The sequence below is a fragment of the Chlorocebus sabaeus genome, chromosome 2, assembly GCF_047675955.1.
Source record: "Chlorocebus sabaeus isolate Y175 chromosome 2, mChlSab1.0.hap1, whole genome shotgun sequence".
Taxonomy (NCBI): Eukaryota; Metazoa; Chordata; class Mammalia; order Primates; family Cercopithecidae; genus Chlorocebus; species Chlorocebus sabaeus.
This window is the reverse complement of record NC_132905.1, coordinates 50127044-50144954: the sequence shown is the minus strand read 5'-3', so window position 1 is coordinate 50144954 and position 17911 is coordinate 50127044. Positions and strand designations below refer to the sequence as shown.

Genomic DNA, 17911 nt, shown 5'->3' with positions numbered 1-17911 from the left:
CACAGACCTAGTGAGTTTCTTTATTAGCCCAGGATCTATGAAGAATGTGCTAAATAATACTCTTTCCTTCCAAAAACATCATACAAGTTGTTCACAGTTTTATCCAGAAAACAGAAGCCTCTTGAGGAGAGGGTAGTGGAGAATGAGTCTGATAAGAGAAGAGGAGTCTAGGATAAAAATACCTGTGTAATGAGGGCAGAAGTGAGACTACTAGGAAAGTAGACATATACATAAGATATTTCCTTCAACTACCTAATGATTGTTAGTAACTCTGCCATTTTACTTCCTGCAGTGGAATGAGGTCTCTATTAATGGCCACCCTTTGGGAGTTCTTATATATATTTTTTTAATATGTACCAGAAAATTTAACCAATGCCCATTTTCTTAAAAAAAATCTATCCTATTTCTTGCTTGTGTTTCTGTCTAAAAATTGCATTGGTGTAAGTGTGGGTGTGAGTGAGGGTGTATGAGGGGGAGGCTTTATTTATAGTGTGTCTTTCAGAGCCTACAGCCACTTCTAATTGAAACACAATAATAAATATGACTAGATCAGAGAAATGTTAATATTATCTGTGGAGCTTCCTTATTTAGACTTTGAAACACTCATTAATTTTCTTTCATTCATATCCAGAATATCAAATCAAGATCTAAAAGAAACAGGCTGGCATGGTGGCTCATGCTTATAATCCCAGCACTTTGGGAGGCCAAGGCAGGTGGATCCTTTGAGGTCAGGAGTTTGAGACCAGCCTGGTCAACATGGTGAAACCCCATCTCCACTAAAAATATTTTTTAAAAAAATTAGCCAGGTGTGGTGGTGCACACCTATAGTACCAGCTACTCGGGAAGCTGAGGCAGGAGAATCGCTTGAACCAGGCAGGTGGGGGTTGCAGTGAGCCAGAGATTGTGCCACTTCACTCTAGCCTGGGTGACAGAGTGAGATGTCTCAAAAAAAAAAAAAAAAAAAAAAAAAAAGATCTAAGGGAAATAACCACAAATGTATTCATAGAATTCATATATAAATTGCAATCTGGATGGAGGAAAGAGGAAGGAATGAAACTTACACTAAAGGCAGTTAAATATTTCATAATAGATGCAGGAGCTGTAGGCTTTTTCACCTTTTACCATTTGTGAAATCCATTTTATCCAGTATTGCAGGGAAAAGCACTACAATAGTTAGCATAAAAGGAAAACAGAAGAGAATTTCACCAAGCCTCTCAAATGAAGAGAGTCACTGAAGCCAACAAAGATGTTCAACCTGTAGACTTTTAGAGGACATCAAAGATCAAAGGTTTGCCCAGGAATGTTTTCCTGGAGTGTCTTTAATTGTTTAAAATGTATTGAACAATATGTGTTCTGGAATTGTACTTTGGAATAACTCACCACTATTTAAAATCATCCTCTATTCCTTGTTATTTCCAAGCTTGGTGTCTGATTCCTAACTCCAGTAGAGTCCAGAATTAGGCAACTACTTTTTGTGATGTCCTGTTTATAGGCTAGCTTTCTGCATCCCACTGCTTCTACTAGATTGACAAGATGAGGCACCTTAGCTCCACTGTGGAAGTATATATACCACATGGGCTACTACTAAGGCATGAGTATAGAAACTGGAAATGGCCCAAACTAGAGAGTTGCACAGAGTTTTGGCATCCACAAACTCAGTGCAGAGGAGGAAGGATTGATCAAATGAGCTTATTTGGTTCCCTTCTTTCTCCGTCCTCCCTCTTTCCATCTTTTCTCCCCCTGGCTTTTAACCCTGGCTGTGCAACAAAACTACCAATTCAGTTTTTTTATTTGCCTTTTTTTTTTTTTTTTTTAAGAATGCCTGTGCTCAAGCACTGAAACAATTTCTGGGAATGGAGCCTGAACAGCTTTATTTGTAAAAAGCACCACAGGCAATTCTATAGCAGGGCCAGATTTGAGATGCACAGAGCTCTCCTATCCAAAAGTAAAGCACCAATGGACAAGAGGACCAAATGGGACGTGCTGAGTTGTAGGCCACAAATTGTCATCCATGTCCATTAAGTGATACCACAGAATTTGTACACTACCCCTCAGAGTCATTATTAACTTCCCAAGAATGCCACAATGTTCTGAGGGAGTCTGATACATGCCGCCAACATATGAGAACATTCTTGGTGAAATGCGATTTGGGGTTCCTGGTTCTTCTGGGGTTTCTGAAGTCTTTATGCCACAGCAAAGTCTGTGCTATAGGGACATTAATAACTCCTTAATAACTGGTTATCTTAGATTTGCATATTTCTGTTATAAATCTCAACAATTATGGTGAAATAATTTCATAACACATTTCAAAAGTAACCACCCTTCTTTCCCTTTAGCCGTCCATGTTAATTTTTAAGTAGTGACCCTTTACAATTTCTCACCCAAATCTGGCCTTTTAGAAACAGCTATAAACAGATACACCGTGGATGGAGTTTTACTGGCAAAAGGCATTTTTTATAAATTCCCATATGTTCCTTTAAGTGATTTTTGTTCTTTGAAACTAAAAAGCATATGTCGAATGATTTTTTCCTCACACTAATATGTCTTTTCAGACCCTTACCAAGTCTCTAAAATCTTTTCACTTTCTTCTTTTTTCATCTACCTGCAAGGCAACTTACGTGTAGTCCATGACTTGATCTCTTTTATTCCCTTTGTATGAGGAGAAAATGTGCCTGGATGGAAAGTCATGAGTCTTCCTCTCTCCGAGCACTCTTGACTGTCTTGTCTTGGGACATCACTCTTTGTAATATAGATTTTTTTTTCATGATTTCCCACAGTTGCCAGAGACAGATGCAAAATGAAAAGAGGGTATTGATTCTCTTTCTTTTGTGGGGCATAGACTATTTCAGATAACTTCAGTTAGAAAAAACAGGATATAAGTGTGTGTGTGTGTGTGTGTATGTGTATGTGTGTATATCAGGGTTGGTTCTCAAGCCTGATTTTTCTTTTGGAGTAAATCAATGTTGGGCCCAAAAAGCAAAACCAAATAGAATAAACAAAATAAACAAACTAACAATTACCTGCTAGCTAAGAACATGAACTCTGTAATCACATGAGCTCACATAACATGTATAAGTTTGAAAATACCTATTTGGAAAAATCTGGTGAAAACTTGGTTCTAATTTAGAAGCAGTAGTTCTAATGAGTTTTGTGTACAAGAAATAGGTGTGTCTTAGTCCATATTTTATGACATGGACATTGTTGTCTAGAGCTTCCTGAAACTCACTTTCCATTATGTCCGCTAAAAACATTCCCTATTTCTTATACCATGTCAGACCTTCCTTGTGTCATTCAAGGTATCTTATATTTCTGTTTCTAAATTACAGGTAAATCACGATGCTTGCTGGTATCTCTTCACAGATGTTCCACTGTCACATCAATTCAGCATATAACACAGTGAACTGATTACATACTCCCTTAATTTTACTTCCTAGATACTTGTCAACCTGTCTCTCCCCTTCTCTACTTTTAATGCCTTTGTTTGGATTTTTGTAATGTCTCGTTTGCTCTATTGCAAATGCTTCTGGCTTAGTTTCTCTGTCTCTAGTCTCATACCCTCCAAATCTATTCTCCGCCTGTGTGAGCCATCTAAAAAAGGCAGATTCACCTGGATACTTTTTCACTTCAATTTTTCAGTGTCTCAGTTGCCTTTTTAGCAGAACATATAAGGATTCAGATGGCCCCACTCTCGACTCGACTTCTCTAGGCAAATCTAACCATCCCCGATTCAGACGCTAGGTTTCTGAGTTCTCACACACGTCAGGCTGTTTCCTGCCTCTCCTCCTGGCTTGCTTCTGCCTTCACCTGAGATGCTGTTTTTTTCTTCTTAAGTTGATTAGTTGGTGTTCGTTTTTCAGAACGGAACACAGGTTTCAGCCTTCCTGTGGTTCTGGGCTTTTTACCTCTCTAACCCTCCAAGGCCTCCTGAAGATTTCTCTGTGCAACACTTGCCACATTAAATCATATGGGATTTGTGTCCCCACCCATTGATTTTACTGTTGAGAACAGTGCCATGACAACTTCATCTGACCAGCCCTAGCATGAAGCCACAAGTACATGCTCAATAAAAACTTTGCAAATGCTTAATCCAGAAGGAAACTTACAGATTAACTAGTGGAATGACTTTATTTCAAAAACTGGGTAACCGGCCAGGCGCCGTGGCTCATGCCTGTAATCCCAGCACTTTGGGAGGTTGAGGCAGGCTGATCACCTGAGGTCAGAAGTTCAAGACCAGCCTGACCAACATGGAGAAACCCTGTCTCTACTAAAAATGCAAAATTAGCTGGGCGTGGTGGCGCGTGCCTTTAATCCCAACTACTCAGGAGGCTGAGGCAGGAGAATCGCTTGAACGTGGGAGGCGGAGGTTGCGGTGAGCCAAGATCGCACCATTGCACTCCAGCCTAGGCAACGAGGGTGAAACTCCATCTCAAAAAAAAAAAAAAAATTGGGAAATTAAGACTGGGCATGGTGGCTCATGCCTGTTATCCCAGCACTTTGGGAGGCCAAAGGGGGAGAATTGCTTGAGGCCAGGAGTTCACGATCAGCCTAAGCAACATAGCAAGACCTAATTGCTACCAACAAAACAAAAGCAATGGGAAACTAAACTACAAGAAACTGAAATAACATGTCAGAGGCTAAATGTGAATTTGTAGCTAAGTTGAAACTGGGGCCCAGATATCCCCATTGCCTTCTAACACATTTTATTTTGAGTTGTATAATTTGGCGTATTCATGAGAAACATTGTTAATTTGATTATATTAATTTCCCCTAATTAGATTTGCTTGGGAAACTGCAGAGATGCTTAGTTCTTTCCTATTCAGAGAGACCCAAGAGTTTGATACTTTTCAGCCATTGGCCATTTCATCCTGCATCTATTCTGCTCTTAATGGTACTCTAAATAGCTTATTTTGCAATCTTAAAAATCTCATGCATTAGGTCAATAAAGATGTTTGTTTGTTTATTTATCTATTCATTTTTTGAGACGAAGTCTCGCTCTATCTCCCAGGCTGGAGTGCAATGGCACTGTCTTGGCTCACTGCAACCTCTGCCTCCCAGGTTCAAGCGATTCTCCCACCTTGGCCTCCTGAGTAGCTGGGATTGCAGGTGCTCGCCACCACGCCCAGATAATTTTTGTATTTGTATTAGAGACGGGGTTTCACCTTGTTGGTCAGGCTGGTCTCGAACTCTTGACCTCAGGTGATCTACACACTTCGGCCTCCCAAAGTGCTGGGATTACAGGTGTGAGTCACCACACCTGACTGCAATAAAGATGTTTCTATAAGCCAAACTCATTGTAATTCTGTGTGATACATTAATTCAGATGGTATTATAAATGTTTGCTAAGTAAAATCAATATCCAGAGATGGAATTCAAGAAATGTCTTAAGAGTTGGGAAAAAAATAGTGCAACTGATATTTTGGTACAACTTAGCCATGGCTTAGCCCATCTCAATACAGCCACATGATTCTTCTCCTAGCACAGCTACTGGTTACAGGGCATGATATTCCTTAACTTTGTAGATTGCAATATATAAACTTGTGTCTTGGTTATATGTGCATTATTGTCACAAATTTGTGATAATGTCCTGTATCTTCTCCTTCTTTTACCTCTGTAATTAAAATATTTTTCAAATGTGCACTCTCTCCCTGTCACCTCCATGGGAAGAGTGTTTTCTTGCACCATTAAGCCTTGTGCTTGGCCACAGGACACAACTTGGTCAATGGAATGTCAGCAGATATAATGTAAACACAGGCTTTAAATGCCTTGATCTCTTATGCCTCACCATGGCCATGGAAAGACCTTTCTCTGGGTAGCTGTTATTTCCTCACCCTTGTTCTGGGAGGAGCATGCCTGCAAGGACCTAGACCAACCAGCATCAAGGAGCCAAGCCCAGCTGGACCTCAGATTGAAGCAGTTTCCCAGACAAGCCCAACCCAGATCAACCAACCACTAAGTGACCCACAGAGGCAAGAATTGACACATTTAAGTCATTGACTTTTGAGTGATTTGTCTTACAGCCAGCTGATTCAACTCCTCCCTACTAGGCTACTTAGTTAAAAAACCTTAAGCCTTTTGCATAATTGATGCTAGGACACTTGCTTTTTCTGCTGGTCTTCACTTCCTTCTCTTTTGCTGCCGTCTTAGGCTTTTTGAACTCTTGTTTAACTTTAGATACCTTTGCTTGTGTTCTTTTAAGTTTCTTTTCTTCAATTTCTTTTTATTTTCTTTCTCCTTTACCTGATTTGCCACGTCTCCTGGAATCGTTGCTTTTTTATGTTATATTTTATTTCTGCTTTTATCTTTTGCTGCCCCCCTAAATGTTTTTAATTTATAATTTCTCTCCCCTTATGTGCCTGCTGCAGCCCATTCTGGGCTCATCTTTTGGTTTCTGCCTCTACCCAGTCCTTGTGGGATGATCTCCCAGCTACATCCTGCTGTTCTTTCACCTGATCTATTCCTCCAGAAGCAGAAAAGCAGACTTAACAAATGATCTGAAATCCTCCCCTTGAAAATTCCACTTTGCTTTCTGGCTCCAGTGACCCACACACCCCCAAGTGCTCTGGGATGGAGCTCATTAATTACACTCCCTTTAGGTTACCCTGTCTTGAACAGAGGGAAGGAAAGAGAGACAGTGGGTAGGGAAGGTGAGAGAAGGAAGAACTTGGGAATCTTATGAATGGTATCTTTGTTTTCTGAAATGAGAGTTGGAGAAAACAAGGCATACGGTGCATTCATTGTTTTAGAACTGAGAAACAAACTCCTGTTCATCTTGCCAAAAATTGCAAATGCGTATGATTCCTCTCCATTAGCTCACAGCAATATTGGAAATGTATTTGACTAAACTGGAACACACCATCAGCCCGAGATGCCCAGAGGCAGCTCAATACAGCCATCCATATGCTTCTCTGAGTTAATTTGGAATACAGAGAATTCAGTATCCAAACTGTCCCCATGAACATTTGTAAAATCCTGCCCATGTGAGTGGAAGGTGATTTGTACCACCACATGCAAGCTCTCAAGAATGCCAGAGGACTGTGTCATGATGGAATGCAAAGGAACGATGGGAGGTATTGAGACCTGCAACTCTTAACTGCTACTGTTGTCATTGGTTTAATCATATTGCTTTATGGAATTTCTGATTTCTCAATGCTTTATTAAAGGATCAGCAGGGGTTAGGCAGCTGTAGTGTAAATTATATCATTGCAGCCACCACAAATGTATATAATGGCCCTTGGTCCCTTACCAGCCCTCTCAGGAGATACAGATTGACCATAGATACTCAATTCACAGGCAGAAAGTCCCAGAACGTGCTATTACTTCCTTCTATAGCATCATAGTCTGTGCATTCTTCTACAGCTTATCCCAGGCAACGAATTGCGTTGAATATTGCTGTGTGTAATATTTCTTCTTCCGTCTCCCTTTTGCTAGCACTCCTGGAAATAGCTGAAGCACAGAACAAATACTTACATTGCAAAATTACATTAAGAATTTCACTTAACGTAAACTGCTCCCTATCTCATATATCAAACATGAAGTGGGTAGATTGAACTTCTGTTTGTTTGCTGGGCAACTTCAGTATGTTACCCATCTACTTCTCCCACAACCATTGCCACTTTATTTCTTCCCTTCCTGGCCACGATCTTAGTTTCCTAGAGCACCACAAACTGCAAGGCTTAAAATAACAGAAATGTATTCTGTCAGTTTAGGAGGCCAAAAGTCTGGAATCAAGGTGTTGGCAGGGTTGATTGCTTGCAGAGGCTCTGAGGGAGAGTTCATTCCTTGCTTCTCTCCTAGCTTTTGATGGCCGTCGGCAACCCTGGGTGTTCCTGGACTTGTGGCTGCATAACTCCCATCTCCGCCTTAGACTTCACAGAGCTCTCTCCTCTGTTTCTTCTCCTTTTCTTTCTCTTACAGGGGCACTTACCACTGGGTCTAGGATCCACCCAGAGATGCATCCAGGATGATCTATCTTAGCATAATAACATTTGCAAAGGCCCTTTTTCCAAACATGGCTTGAGTCACAGGTTCCAGCTGGACATATTTTGGGAGACCACCATTCAACCCACTACAGGCATCTCGTGTAGGCATCCTGCCTGCAGCTCTCAGTATTCTCTGCATTTACCATGTGCTTTGGATTTGGAGTTGACCAGAAATATCTCCTCACCTCCACTGCAGCCTGTTCTTCAACCTCTGAATTGGTGTTGGCAGTGGAAAACCACTGGACCAGTAAAAAGAATTGCGTTTCTGGCCTGGCTGTGGCCTCATACAGAAGGCAGAAGAGAATCAGATGCTCTCTCTCATTTCAGGCTATTCAGATGACTGGGACTTTCACTGACTCACTTCATCTTGTGCTTTTCTTTTTATGTCTTTTAACCAAATTTTTTTTAAAATTATTTATTTATTTATTTTGCCCCCAGTAAGCAAAGTCCACTCTGTCCTCTCAGTCTGCCAATAGCCATGAATCATGGTTGCTATTTTGCAATCCTAAGAGACTTATGTCAGTCTGTACAGCTAAGAGCACACTGCTCATTTATGGAGAGCCTGCTGTATGCGCAGACACTGCACATGATGTGAATTGTGCCTTATTTAGTCCTTGTAACAAACCTTATGTTAGATAGCAATGCTTCATTTTACAGGTGAAAGAACTGAGTCTCAAAGAAGTTACCCGCCTCCCTGCAAAAATGCCCAAAGATAACCCAATAGCAGTCACGATTGGAAGCCTGCCCTCTGATTCTGCCACCAAGCTGTGTCCATTGGCATCCAGCCTCCTCTGCACATCATTCACTCACGTGCTAACTTGGCATATATGCTCTGGCCATTTTTTATACCTATGGTTGTCTTACCAAGGTTGTTAATAAACATCCTGCATGCTTGCCAAGCACCTACCGGGTGCCTAGTCTATTCTTCTACTTCCAGTTGGTGTGCATGAAGGACCGTATAGGTATCTTAGTAGAGTAGGTGCTGGTCACAGTCCCATGGGAATGAATATGCCAGCTAACATCCCTCTGATGTTCTCTTGTGATTCATTACCAGTAACTCTGATTATTCCCTCACTATGACACCTTCGGCACTTACAAGCTAAGGTTGTGCTGTATTCATTTGCTCTTGTTGAAATACGACTCCATAATTGCTTCTAAACAATTTTATTTATGCATCTATTGTAGGCAGAGATCTAAATCTAGCAATTTAAGCCATTACTAGATGATGTCTATAAGGCTCTGAGCAAATTCCTGGGAGCTGGGCATGCAGTGGGGATTGGGCATCCTAGATCAACATGCATTTGTGTGTATGTCTATATAACAAAGCACCTTTTAATGAGGCCAGGGCTTTTTTCTTGTATTTATTCCCTAGTTCTCCATCCTCCCACCACCACCCGGCAACATGCGTGTTGCAGTACGGCCCACAAGGAGCTAACATAATGGTGACCGACTGGTGGAGTCGATTTTCATACAGTTTTTGAGAACGAAGCAGATATCCAAGCCACAGCACACTATGGGTTCATTTGCTACCTTAGGAAATGAAACCCATTGCTTTAATTCCAGGAGGAGTTCGTCTTATTTCAAATTCTAGAGTACAGCCAATACAGCTATAGCAAGAGTCTGCCATGCCACGCCGGCTTGTGGTCGTTACCTCTTGGCTGTTGCCCAAATCTGAACATTATCTTGTCCCCAAGACTTTCCTTCTGGCCTGGTTAGAAGAATGTTCTAATCTAATTGTCTGCCTCTATTGCGTCAACTCTTCTGGGAGATAATGGTCCCTGATGCTGTTCCACATCCTCACTTTTAGCTAACTTTGCATAATGCACATTACATTATCTCTGTCTTCTCCCATGAAGGCCTGCAAAATCATGGGCGATTGATTAAGCCTGAGACTAGGCTAGAAATTTCTTTTGCAATGAAGCTCTTTCAGGAGTAACATTTTTTAAAAAAACATATTCATAGGACACGTAGCAAAATAAATGAGACTGCAGACCTCCACGTTCTGCAAAAGAAATGCTCTGCTGCCACCAAAGCTTTAGCTATTCATCAGGGGCAGTGGAATTAGAATCACAGAAGTTGCAATATTGTAAGAGAGAATGAATAGAAACGATGGCTCTGTTGTTTTCCTGTAGTCGTTTTTAAAATGGTCTGTAGAACGTGCCTCCGGACAGAAAGGAATGAATGCAGAAAAGAGAAAACTTTACACATTTCTGTTAAACATCTCAGGCTTCCGGCTATAGAAAATAGGTCTGCTTCTTTTGAGAGAAGTGTGTCTGGTGCATTTTCCCATCGCTTACTAATAAAACAGGACAGACAGACTGACAGCCTGCCTGAAAAGCAGCCTCGCAGTGGAAGGACAGCATGATCACACATTTCAGCCTGGACATGGGAGCCAAGAGACTGTCATTTAATAAGTGGATGAAGAAATCATTTTCCCTATGGCAAAAAGAGAGAAAAATATTCAGCTGCATCTCTATAACTCTATCAGGTTAAAATGAATATGTTAAGAGAATTAAGCTGCACCTACTGTATTAGAGTGACAGTGCCCTGGCTAGTTGGCTATATTAAAATGACAGACACAGTGACCCTGCTGAACTCTTCATGGTGATAGGCAATCAGAAAATAATGGCTTTGTAGTTCGGCATCTGCTCAGATCTTTCCAGATTTGCTAACATTACCAACGTCTTTGTCTACTTATTATGACAGCTTGTTCTCTCCTGATTTGGGTCTTTAGTGGCATGTGAGCATGGCAGCATTATATTTTGGCATGTCTGTATAATACTACAGAGATCACCTTACTTCAAACTTAATTCGGTGCCTGTCCTTCCTGCCTTGAAAAAGGTGGATAGCAGTATAATGCTTAAACATCAAACCTTCATTTTTTCTCTCCCTATGAACTCTAAAATCATTTTAATTGAAACAAGAAGGTTGTTGCCCCCTGTATTAGCATATGGTGTTTTTTCTTTGTATCAATCACCACGTTAAGAATTTTAAGATATCATCCCATTAAAGCTTCACAATAACCATGAAAGCTATTTATAATGACCTATTCCACTGATAAGAGGATGGAAGCTTCCAGAAGTTAATCTGGCATAAGGCCACTTGGCTGGGATTCGAATCCAGTCTTTTTTGACTTGGAAATATTTGTGGTTCCACCCACTCTAAGGCTGCCTTCACACAGTGTAATTTGCCTCTTAGCGACCCTGTTGAAAAGAATGTAGAAGGGTGGAAAATCTGACAATGTTATCTTAAAATTGATAAGTTGGCTGAATACAGAGGCAAACAGACTGACAATCCAAATGGCAAGGATTGCTGACCTGCTGCTGTCATGGTTCTATAGAGCCACTTACTATTTTTGACTGCACCCTAGACCTATGGGAGCAGGTGGTGTGAATGAGGGATGGGACGAAGGGGAAAAACTTCTTTCTAAAGTAGGATTACGGCAATAACCCAGACTCACAGGTGTAACTTGATGCTTTTCAGTTGTCCACAGGAAAACCACTTTAAGTCAGTTCATTCCTGCTGTGTGATCTTGAAGTCACCTTAGTTACCTTAATTATTTCCATATTCTGTTGCACCTAACATCATGCCAAACAAATAGGAAACACGCAACAAATGGTAGATTTAGATAATTCTCTTCTTGTCTATTATCTATTCTATTATCCATTTGTTATTCATACAAGTGGAAATACGTATTACATCTTTCTTGATAATTTTCTCCCATAACCAGTTCCCCTGGTTACCCCCATTGCTTGCTGTATTTCCCAGCTTCTAAAACCCATATTTTTTTCCACATTTGGAAAATCCTGGAATTGCAATTCATTTTATAATTGGAGTAAAGGGAAGCATGCCAGCTCCCCAGAATGGCATCACCTGTGAAGGTGTGCTCCAAGCCACGTGTTTAAGGTATCTCTTCTTGTCAACTCAGGTCACATACATCTGAATTTTATCTTAAATTGGAATCACTACCTATTGCTAAATATACCACATGCCCCGTTACAATAAAAAAAAAAAAGTATTGTATACCAAATGGATTGTCAAGGGACTGAAAATCCAAGTAAAGACAGTAGACATAAAGAATTGCAAAACTCAAGGAGATTGTTGTATCTTAAAGAACCAGGACTCAGATACTCTTGGTTTTGATAACATACAGAATAATGGGTGTTGACTTTTTTATTAAGTTTCTAAGATCTCTGTCAAACTAATATATTCATGTCTCTATTCAAGAGAAAAAAAAACTTTTTATATTTCTGCCAGATAATTCTTACTTCTTGCTTTAAAAATAAAATTGTGCATACGTCTCTTTTTAGCACATTCCCTGTTCCTCTTAGGTAACGTTGTCTCTGCTTTGCTGAGATGCTTTCTGATCCCATTTGTGGTGTATGCAGGGTATGGGGAATGGCCCCTAAACATGCCTTTCCTGAATTCCTTATTGGCTGCTGACCTTCCTCCATCCCGAAAGTGTAGCCACGGTGAAGGCCTCAGGGTTCTGAGGAGACAACAGCACCCAATGTACACCAAGTTCTACTCATAACACAGGCATGCTCGTGTCATCAGAATATTGAAATGCTGACCAGGATGGAGGAGCTTTTGAAGAAAGTCTAAGATCGCATCCCCAACCTGAGTGAATTCACCCCCTCTCCATGTGAAGAGAGAGAGAAACTTCTGCACACTGTTAACCTAGATGTGAAATAAGAATTTTCACAGGTGAAAAACCATTTCCAGGTTTTCATAGGGTCGAGTTGATAAGGTGGGAATTTCTAGTTTTTCATTCAGGAAAAATCTGGAGTAGTGGTCACAAAAGGTATGTTGTCCTCTCAATGCCTCAGGGTGAGAGGGAGGACACCTTCATTGGAGCTGAGGGAGGGACTCCTGTGGGGACGCTCATGGAGATTTCTAGATAGCATCCAGAGATCATCTGTTATTGAGCCAGCATTCGATACTAGCAGCACAGGAACCCAGACCAGTGAAGTTATGAGCAGAAGAGGCCAGCCAAGAAGTGACCACAGCCCACACACTACCACACCCACCATGGTCCAGGGGCCTGCGTTGGACTGAGGAGTGTCCTGCTCTTTCCCAATTCCACTTTGAAGCCCTCACACACAAAAACAGACATTTATCCCTCCCTGCCACTGCCAGATGACAGGTGCAAAATTAGAAATGGGACCCAGAGAAGAAGGCAGGGAGGCACCTGTGAGAAACATGAGGGAGCCCTGAGATGCACATTTTGAACTGCAGTGTAAAAGTATAGTAATATATTAATTTGAATGAAACTCCCAGGAGAGACTATTTGAAACCAGGAGTGACTGAAAACAAATTTGGTTGCTAAATGGAATAAACAAGTTGTCGGCTCCAGGCAGACCACAGGCTAAAGTGGAAAGCTGGTATCGATTATGAGTAAAAGTGAGGGCAGCCTCCTTGGTGTACACCCCTGGTGGGTGGAGTTTGTCTCCCAATCCATAAATTCCCCATTCTTTATTTCGTTATTTATTTTATTTATTTTTTTGAGACAGAGTCTCGCTGTGTCACCCAGGCTGGAGTGCAGTGGTGCGATATTGGCTCACTGCAACCTCAGTCTCCTGGGTTCAAGCGATTCTCCTGCCTCAGCCTCCCTGGTAACTGGGATTACAGGCGCGTACCACGACACCCAGCTAATTTTTGTATTTTTAGTAGAGACAGGGTTTTGCCATGTTGGCCAGGCTGGTCTCGAACTCCTGACCTCAGGTGATCCACCCGCCTTGGCCTCCCAGAGTGCTAGGATTATAGGCGTGAGCCACCGTGCCCAGCCAGCTCCCCATTCTTTATGATAACGTAGGGTTGTATCAAAGAAGAAGTTCAAAGAAGAGTTCCTTTACATTTGCGCTGAAACCTACTCTTGGACCTTCACCTGGTAGCTCATTAGTGTTAACCTAAGAGCTCTGTTTTTCACCCGGGCAGGCCTGTTGCTCTGGTAAACTCCCCAGGACATGACTGCCCTGTCTGCCCTTCCATACCTCTAGATGCTGGCTTGGATTGTTCTTCACCCCGAATTGCCTGTTTCTAACTTTAATTCCATCTTAAATTGGATTTCCTCTCTTGCCTCTATACAGTCTTCTCTACCATCCCTCATGCTAGTAAAATTCCTCTCCCAGTTCTAACTAGTGTTGATAGGCCCATATGGTATTCTGGACTTTGTCACTGAAAATCCTGAAATTCTTTGCTTCTGTCATTTGCAGTGATTCAGATTTATGGAGCCTCTCATGTTACACATGGCTACTAGAGTGGTGTACCCATATGGGGTTCAATTTCCTAACTCCCTTCTCCCTGACTGCTAATGCTTTTCCGTCTGTTCAGGCTGGGCACTTCAGATCTCAAACACAATTTGTTAGTATCCATCTCCTTAGCTGTGGTAGAACAGTGACTTCTCCAGGGATGTTTCTGGGTTCGAGACTAACGTTCCATTTACCACATCTCAAGATCCTGTTCCTGTTTTGCAGAATAATCCCTGCTGTACTGTTTTTATTGTGTTTTTTTGTTGTTGTTTTTTTTCAAGTTACTAGGCTCTGTGCTCTTTTTCCCTGTAGTTTTTCTACTGTGTTTATCTGTTGTTTCCTACTAATCTATGCTGAGAGTCAGTTGGTCTAGTGTGCATAATTCAAATGTGGTTCGACAGCACAGGGACACAACAGACATGATTAGATCATTCATGTTGAGATCAGGAAGGATGGGAAAAAAATTTGATTTGGGGCTTGGGGAGCACAGTTAAAGTTTTTCCAGGATAGCCAAGGAGGATTTATAGTAATTTTTAAAAATTGTGTCAGGCCAATAAAGTTTATGAATTACATCCCCTCACAAAACTTAGATTGAAAACTGATCCAACAATGGCTAATAGCTGGAAAGAAAATGGTTACCCTATGTTTCAAAACAAAAGTAGAGGTTCAGTCGAACTGATAAATATGAATGTGTTTATACAGACAGGTGAACATAAGTTTTCAGTTTGGGGGAAAAGGCAAAGTATACACATCCCATATATTCATGGCCAGAGAATTCTCTTTTTCATCATTCATTCATTTCATAAATAGTAGGTATAGGCATATCAACTATGTGTCAGGCACTGTGATAAGCCCTGGGGTTACAGAAATAGGAGACATGGCTTTTGGTCTCTTGTTCGGAAACAGAATAGCTTCAGGCTGTGTAGTGCAACAGTGGTCTTCTGTGCTGGTTGTGTTAGGTAGGGAAGGTCGGGGCAGAGAGGAAGTTTGGGGAAGACTTTCTGGAAATAATGATAGCTGACTGAATAGTGAAGGGTGGGGACAGGGTTTTAGGAACAAAGAACGATTGATGCAGGCGTGAAAAACAAGCAACACTTAACGGAACATGAGGGTATAGAAGGGAGGATGAGTGAAACAGGGCAGGTAGGATGGGCACAGATTCAGATGGGTGTTTTTGGATGTGTTAAGAGATTCAGATTAGTTCTCTGATGTCTCTAGAAGGCCATCATTAATCTTCTTTTGTTTTTTTTTTTCTTTTTGGTGGGGTGTATTTCAAACACTGAAAAAGTCCTTTGGGCTCTTGGGGCTCCCCACACTCATGGTTCCTTTCCCCACAACTCACTGCCCTTCTCCCAACAGAAAATCTATTTCAAGGACAGTATGTTTTTTTAACTGAACAATTAACATTGTGTGCTCAGCTAACTCTACAGAACCAGAGGAGCTGTTTGCATCTGTTTATGCAGATTGAGTTTCTTTCATCTCACACCGGGTCTCCAGCCACATGGAAACAAGGCAGTTATCTGCAAAGCTGAACTAGATCTCATCTCTAGTTGACTCCACTTCCTCCTCTCATATTTATCCCACACCAGCCTCATGGTTAAGAAGGAGGACCATCAGGAATGTTTTTATCAACTCCAAGCTCTAATTCATATTCCTCCAAATCTCTCACCCCACCCTCCCAACCCTACCCCCAAGATTTCATTGAGATTTCTCCCAACAGTTATTTGGAGAAAAGGTAAAACAAAAAATGTTCAAGGTCTTGGTGCTTAGCCCTAGGGGCTCCATGTGCTGGGACACTGATGGGCAGGGGCTTCTGCCTCTCTAACCCTTGCCCAAGCCACCTTCTGACCCCTGGCTGCAAAAGATGGGAGGGGCAGAAGCCAGCACAGGACCTATAACTGCCCAGTGGGTTCACTTCACCTTCTGCCTAGACAGAGCTGATTTATCAAGACAGGGGACTTGCAACAGAGAAAGAGTAAAATTCTCAGAGCCTGCTGTGCAGAGACAGGAGTTTTATTATTCAAATCACTTTTCCCCAAGCATTCCAGGATCAGAGATTTTAAGGATAATTTGGTGGGTGGAGGAAGGCCAATGAGTCAAGAGTGCTGATTGGTTGGTCGGAGATGAAACCATAGGGAACTGAAGCTGTGCTCTTCACTGGGTCAGTCAGTTCCAGGGTGAGCCCCAAGATCACATGAGCCAGCTTATCAATCTGAGTGATGCCAGCTGATCCACCAAGCAAACTATCTCAAGCACTGATCTTAGGAGAAGTTTAGGGAGGGTCAGAATCTTGTAGCCTCAGGCTTCATGACTCTTAAACCATAATTTCTAATCTTGTGGCTAATCTGTTAGTCCTACAAAGGCATTCCAGTCCCCAGGCAAGAAGGAAGTTTGTTTTGGGAAAGGGCTGCTGTGGTCTTTGTTTGAAACTATAAACTATAAACTACGTTCTTCCCAAAGTTAGTTCAGCCTACACCCAGTAATGAACAAAGACTGCTTGGAGGTTAGAGGCAAGATGGAGTTGGTTCAGTCAGATCTCTTTCGTTGTCTCAGTTACAATTTTGCAATGGCGATTTCAGACCCAGAGGTTCAGCATCTCAGGATCTGGCAGAGCCCGGGGCAGGATCATTCAATTTGGCCACCTGCTGGCTTGCTGGTGATGAGTGAGGATTTTCTGGGGGCAGATCCTGTGTGGTAGGGATGTGGTCACCAGTCATCAGGTTCTTGTCTGGTTGTGCACTTGGCAGCTGCTTATTCTCCTACTTGGCTTTGGCCGTGTTGTAGTCTCCTGAGTCAAAGTACTTTTTCCCTTTCCGGAGTCCCTTCATAAGGAAGCTGGGCCCCCAGGCCTTTGTCCTAGGCTTGGATATTTGGCCTTTAGCTTTGCCTTCTCCACTATCTCAGGGAGAGTACCTTCTTTCTCCTGCATTTCCTGCTTTTTCTTGCCTGTCTCCTCCACAGTGTTCTCATTTAGTTTCTGGGACATTGTGGGACTGGGACAATAGAGTATAGGAGGTCCAGGAAGTCAATCAACTGAGAGGTGGGGAGGGGAAATGGGTCACCCTGTGATGCTGCTTTGGCCCTGTCAATAGGGTTACTCCCCATCAATCATCTTAAGCAGGGGGTGGTCTAAACAAATTTTCATTCCAGATAGCTGAGGCAGAGGCAGGGAGGCTAGTAGGAGACTGCCGTTGTGATCTAAGAAATGATGAAATGATGGCGAGGCTGAATCCAAGCAGTTCTCCAGAACAGAAGGACACTCAGAAGATATGTGACTGCATGGAGATGGGGGACAAGTCAGGGCAGTGCTTTGGATATGGCCCAGTTTCCAAGCTTGTGAAACTAAGTGGGTTATGTACCATTCACTGAGTTAAGAAGGGACGAATGAGTGTGGGGTGGAAGAGAATGAGGTTTTTTCCTGAATGTGTTTGTGTTGGGGTTTGTTATAATGAGTCTCAGGGCCTGGGGGCATCAAAGAAGGGATGATCACTTTGCTTCTGGAGCACAAGAGAGAAAAACCCAGGCTGGATATTTACATCATTGGAGGGAAAAAAAAAAGGGCCAAGGACAACATCTTGTTAGTTAACCTCTTTTGCACCTCGCCTCCTGGTCTGCAGACTGAATTGTAATGGTTCCTACCTCAGACAGTAATAGGATAAACGGAGATAACAATATGTTAGC

The 17911-nt window shown here is 42.0% G+C and overlaps 1 protein-coding gene and 1 pseudogene across 5 annotated transcripts in view; one reads left to right on the top strand and one right to left on the bottom strand.

The window, feature by feature from the left end:
* The window catches only part of MACROD2 (mono-ADP ribosylhydrolase 2), a 2124972-nt gene that overhangs the window by 1672007 nt on the left and 435054 nt on the right, over positions 1–17911 (top strand). The window lies entirely within an intron of this gene.
* LOC103214480 (alpha-endosulfine pseudogene) lies at positions 16674–17216 on the bottom strand (annotated as a pseudogene).